Genomic DNA, 6,659 nt, shown 5'->3' with positions numbered 1-6,659 from the left:
GATATAAGATAGTGAGACAGATAGATAGATAGATAGATGGATATATAGATAGATAGATAGATAGATAGATAGATAGAATTACATTTCCAAGCGATTCTATGAGTTTAACATTTTTTTGTTATTTTTTAAGCTCTTCTTTTGCACCACTCCACATCTTCCTTTTGATTTATTGATTTCATGTTTATACTGTTCTATTGGAATAGATTCTAATGGAAAATTAAATCAATTCCTGCTTCCCATGTTTTTTGCAGTGTTCCGGACCCAATGATGTTCTGGCTCTGTGACTTTATTCATTTCTTAATCCATTCCTCAGGAGTGTAAAACTTTGGTGACATGGTGGTGTGCACTTTATAAACAGAAATCGCTATGAAGAAGTTTTGGGTTTGTGTGCGTTCTGTCTTTTATGATTCTTGACAGGTAGGTTGGAAAACTGGCCAGTTCTCCAATGTGTATTTGGGCAGTCTCAGTTTCTTCATGTCATACCACATTTGTCGAAGATAGCTCTGCTTGCATGTTTATGCTCATTGTTGTGCTGCAGAATACATTTGGGACTTACTGATCAGATGCCTCCCTGATTGCTTGATTGATACAAAAATCTTAACACCCCAAAGTGCCTCAACTCGTGTTTTTTGGTCTCTGAGAAGGATGCACGACTGTGACTTGTAAACCTTTCAAAATTCTCATAATTTAATTGTGGTGTTGATTCAGTGAAACGGTTCATTTATGAGAGGGATCCAAGTGTACGTTTTGTTGAATGTGAAAACATAGGCTTTCCTCCAGGCACCACCGATATTTCTCCTAAAAGCCAGTGTGTGACTTCTTTATGAGACTAAAACCACCTTAGGGCAAATGTAGTCACCAAGAACCCACACTTACACCAGCCAGCTAAACCTGAACGAAAACAACCAGATCATTTCCAATCATTTGACTTTTCCACAAGTTTAGAATGTCGTCTCTGTGCATATGAACCATCCTCTTTCCCTCCCCCTCCATTTCAGAAGCTGCCTCGTAAAAGGTGCCCATGTGTTGACCATATACCCGACCAAAAACAGCCAATATCAGCTACTAAATGACCCATTTGTAATAGGTTTCACTACGACCCTGTTTTCTTGACAACCACACGGCACTGTCTTGTATCCTCACACAATTCCGCCCTTGTTACTGCGGTGCTCTCTCTCCTCCGCTCTCACTTCTCCCTGCTGCCTGACAGCAGGTAGAAATGAGTCATAAACAGACACCACTCACCACGGCCAGATGCTGTTTTACTGGGTGCTTCTGACACAGTCAGCTCCGGCTCAGTGGCAGCTCCCTTTAATATAAAAAAAGAAGACAGAAACCACAGCTTCTACTTTGCTGAAGCCTCCTTTGTGTTCACTTTACCATTCCCTGTTACTCTTGCGCATTCCTGCTCACTATTTTAAGTATATGTATTTGAATTGTTTTATGTTAAATTATTATTTCAAGTCTATTTATAGCTATACACAATCATAATATTTGATTTCTAAACCTCCCATTTGCCTTAAAGACACTTACCTAGTACCTTACCTTTCTTATCAATGTTCTAAAGTTTGAGACTGTAACATTATAATGACTGAAGGTAGTGTTATCTGACTTTTTGGGTGACCGGGTGAAGCTCTTTTGCTTTTTTGTCCAGGCCATGAATTAATATTTTATTTGAGACTTTTAAAAAATATATATAATTGTAGTTACAATAGAGCTTCTGCAATATAATTACTATATAGTACAGTTACTCCAAGGAACTTGGTCTGGCATTGCCATCCATGCACACAAGGCAATCACAGTCCAGACTGTTCTTGTTTGTGGTTCTTCCAATGGTGGAACAAGTTATGCTAATAGAGCAAAGGCGTCCCTCTATCTTCAAGAATGTCTTGCAGACTCATCTCTTCCTCTCTCCTAACACCTACAACCCCATAACATCCCTAGCTAACACTTTCTGCGGACTTTGTGCTGGATCTCATACACTTTGTCTTTTTGGACAGATTTTGCTGAGTACTTACTTCAAGGTTCCCTACTTTAGTTAAGCTGTAGTGTTGTTCTACAGTTTTATGTTGACTTGGCAAAAAGTCTCTATCAAATAAGTAAATGTAATATATCAAAAAGTCCATATGCACCATGATTCATTTAAGTGCACTTTGCTGTAAACAGAAGGGAATAGTTCTGTCTCTGTATGAGAGTGTCATTCATGTGTATTGGTGGTACATGATAGAAGTTGTGATAAGATATCAAGTTTTAATTTGGGGTGCATGATTAAATTACTGTCCTGTAAAATAAGAGCATCCATGCAAGCAGCTTGTTACACCCCAGTTAGGTTTTATTCGTAGGCTTAGTGGCTGTTGTAAGTTATTACCGGAGCAAATGAGAAAGGCAGGCGACTTAATATAAAGAGTGCATAACAAAACAGAGAGCTTTCAAACAGCAAACCATAAATTGTTTCCTTTGTGAAACTGATAGTCAGCATTGTTTCTTTATTCTATGACTGTTCCACAACTTAAACTGTGTGTCTATAATTGTAACCATGACAACAAAGGTCCACTTACCCGAAGGAAGGACTTATTTTAACCCATGATAATGATAAGGATCAGGGAAAACTGTCACTGGTATGTTCCCAATAGTCATAGACCTATTGTTATTTAAAAATTGTATTATATCAATCAACAATCGATTGTATAGCCCATATTCACACAGAACAATTTTTTAACCCTCAACAAGGGTAAGGGAAAATGACTAAGAAAAACCATTAACAGGGGGAAAAAAACGTAGAAACCTCAGAGAGAGCCACATGTGAGGGATCCCTCTCCCAGGACGGACAGACGTGCAATAGATGCCGCAATTATTAATGTGACATGTTGTATCACATTGTATATTTCTAAGTCTAGAGATGATAAAAAAACAAACATAGAGAGGGTCTTTCTTTTCTACAAATTTAAAAGTACAATAACTTTTGTACAGTCCCTTACCAAGCAAGAAAACCTCCCAGCTCCCACCCCTTGAGTGTAAAAATAATCAAAACAGAGTAATTCTTCATCAAAATAAGAAAAAAGTCTTCATCATATTGACAATTTTAGTTTAATGTGAGTTATGTGCTTACATTTTATGTGCAGGCAATACTACTTGTTATTACACAATATCGGATTAAGAAGCAATGGGAAAAATCTTCACTCATGCAGGCAAAGCCAATACACATTCTCAGATAACTTAAATACCACAAACTAAATCCAAAATGACAAGAAATCATGTCTTTTAAACACTGATACAAGGGCCAAATTGCATTGGATTCTCTTGTTTCAAATCCTCAAGGAAAAAAATATTTTTCCTTTATTCTCTTTTTTCCTTCTGATTTTGTTCAGTTCTTTCCTGATGTCACACTGATTTCTTTATGCTCTCAACATGTTGATCTCACAAAAATACATGTTTAATTAGTTTATCCCACTGCTCCAAGATATCCTTTACTCAGTTTTTACATTTAATAAAAAAAAGTCTCAGATCGCCTACATAATGATATTTGTAAACCAAACAAATCTAACCACTGGACACTATCAGGGCCTGAACTAAACTCAGCTGTTGTTTTGTAAAAGTGGCAGTGCCAGGTTGCTCATGCATCCCCGTAGAGAAAATCAAAGCCAAACCCAGGAATTGCAGAGGGTTGCGGAAATGGGCATCGAGCGATTGAAACCATCAGTAAAGCACAAAATCAGACTTAAGAAGAAACAACCCAGCAGGCTGGTGAATTTAGGTTAAAGTCTTATCGCAGCTTCAAGTCCATAAAAGTGGAGTAAACATAAACAGCCGTCCACCATTTCTGTCTCTGTGAATCAAAGCTTGTGTGTGTTTTGTTGGATGAAGCAGTTTCAGCCAGCGGTGGCTCTGACCACACATGATATCCAGGTTCACTGCGATATACTGTCATGAACACATTTCAGAATTCAAAAGAGTTATCCATCACTGTTTATGCTGAAGAAAATGCTCCTTAGCCTCAATGGGATAAGCTTGATGGGTGCTGCATTTAAGGGCCAAATATTCCAAGAAAAACCTCAACTCTCCAGTTCCCTGAAAGCTTTCTTGGTCAACAGATGATTCGAAGAGAGAGAGAAGAGACAACACTGCCAAGGACACCCACCACTGGCCTCGGTCTAATATCTGTCAAAATATAAATCAATAAGATCTGAAGACAAATGACCTGGTGCTGGATGTTGCAAAGCCAAGCATCCCTGCTCTGAAACCAAATTCCAGCATCTCATATGAATTTCAATTATTCTTTTGTAAACTCTTTAGATATGCATCACCTCGCTCCGAGTGTGTGTCAGGTTATAAATCAGCGGCCCGCATTCCTGATTTAGAGGCCAGTGCTGACTTCAGCGCTGTCACACTCAATGGCAACGGGATGGAGGTTATCGACCAGGCCTATGGGCCAGAAAACAATATAAACTTACAGCGAGTACCCAATGGCACAGAGCATGGCAGAACATCTGTGCAACACATGTCTGCAAAACATACAAGGAGTGACTTGTGCTCACACACATCAGTGGTATGGAAGTTTTCTGGAAGCTGGTGAAAGGAGAACTCAGGCAGCAGCTGATGTCTTATGCAGAAGGTTTTAATGTAGACTTGATGCATCAAGGAGACCAGAAGGTGGAACAATATACAAACGCTAACAGAGTAACATGAGCAATTGTCCTCCCAAGTCTGAAGATGTCTTCAACAGCATCCCCATATATCTTACGCTGCTTGTGTCACTATTGAACAGCACATCCATGAATGGCTATAATTGCTGTCACTCTCTATGTTACATGTAGGTGTTTGCATCCTATTGAATAGTTAAGCCTTAAGTATGCATTCCTAAATCACTTTGTGTCCTTACGTCTTGCCACTGGTGAAATACGCTAAAGAGTTGAAGTTGGTGAGAGTTGAAGTTGGTGTCTCTCTGTCTGGCGCATCTGAGTTAGATATGAAAGTCCCTAAGCGTAGACGCTACAATGTACTGTTGGTTGGCCCTTTATCTATAACCTGACCCTGGGTACTGCTTAGAGAGAGAAGGAAGTATCTGTGGAATTTAGACAGGCACTATTCTCCTGTACAGATATAATGTAATACACGATATACATTATATATAGTGGCATATACAGTAATGTGTGAGGATGGTCAAAAATTCCTCAACAATCAGTAGCATCCCAAAAGCCGCATACGGAAGTCGATCAATTGCTAATTCTTCCTCAACAAGCTCTGCTCCCATGCTCGCTCCTCTCGTTATGCATAACTTCACTCTTCCTCTGCAATTTTCATTGAAAACATGACATTACAGAGAACATGGCACTATCTCCAAATTTGTGGTCATGAGCGTTCTAACCAGAAAAATTGTTAAATCTGATAATGATTATGACTGATTATGCTGTTTAGTTGCAGGCTTCCTGCACAGGGGAGGGATGTGCATGTTCTCCTTTCCTGTGGATTTAAAATGTCTGTAATAATTGCTATTGTATGCATTTATGTAGCTAAGTGGAGACTGCTGAATAAAACCATCCTTGAAATAATTGAAAGAAAGTGAGACCAGCACGACTTCTCTGAATGTCCAATCTGACTGGCTGAGAGGGCGAAGAGGTGCTTTGCATTTAAAATTGGACTTAAAAATAAACTGCAGGAATGACGATTCAGTCCACCAGCTACTAGAACTAAGAATGACGAAGATTTGATTCTTGGATGTGACTGAGAAATAAAATACAACATTGTGCTTGAAGTTGTCATAATTGTCACACAGCCAAATCCTTTTTCAGTGATCAAATCTTCAGTTTAATAATCCTGTATGAGTGTTATGTAAAATTAGGCTCAAATATAAAGTGGTGCAATTTGACCTTTTCACTGTAATAAAATCCAGGAGGACCACATAAATGGGGAAATCAACATTATATTATGAGTATTTCTAGTTCCACATTATAATCCATTCTTATGATGAATTGGACACATCACCCACAGTGTGCGCTGGAGGTAATTTCATGCATTGTAATTTGAAAGCCTTGTTCGAATTTAAGGGGATGGGATGATTGGCGATTAAAACTAATCCAGCCACACATAACACGTGACATATGGTAATACGCCCAGCCACAATAAGCAATCAAGCTGCATGAGGTGTCAGGGGAGCAGTACGTCCTCAACTCCGTACTGTGTAAGTAATGTCATCTCCCAGCATGGTGCTGCTCTGGAAAACGGCTGAATATTATTCTTGACACTGAAGCCAGGACGGAGAAGTGCAAGGCAGTGAGGACGCCTAATTGTGGTGTGTCATAATTTCCCGCTCGGGGCCTCTGCACAGAGGATATGGGTGAGGTCAAAGGTGCAATAGAGGGAGTCCATCACAGGCAAAGCGTGCTAAAGTCATCTGTACAGACTTATTTGGGACGAGGTGAAAGCAACTTGGTCAGACATGAGACCTAATCAGATTTCAAAGTAAACACGGTGCCGCCGGCTCCAGAAGGCTGAGTCCAAACATTGTTGCTAATTGCATCTGTCTTCATTTTCCGCAAACCTCTGTACAACACCAACAAAAAAGAAATGTAGATGGAACAGGAACTATTTCAAAACCACAGAGAGCACCTCAACCTTACCTCAATTTTTTTGTCCATAACTGTTCATTTTAGAGATTGCCA

This window comes from Hippoglossus stenolepis, chromosome 8 (genome assembly GCF_022539355.2).
Source record: "Hippoglossus stenolepis isolate QCI-W04-F060 chromosome 8, HSTE1.2, whole genome shotgun sequence".
In the NCBI taxonomy this organism is placed as follows: domain Eukaryota; kingdom Metazoa; phylum Chordata; class Actinopteri; order Pleuronectiformes; family Pleuronectidae; genus Hippoglossus; species Hippoglossus stenolepis.
Note: the sequence above shows the minus strand (reverse complement) of the source record.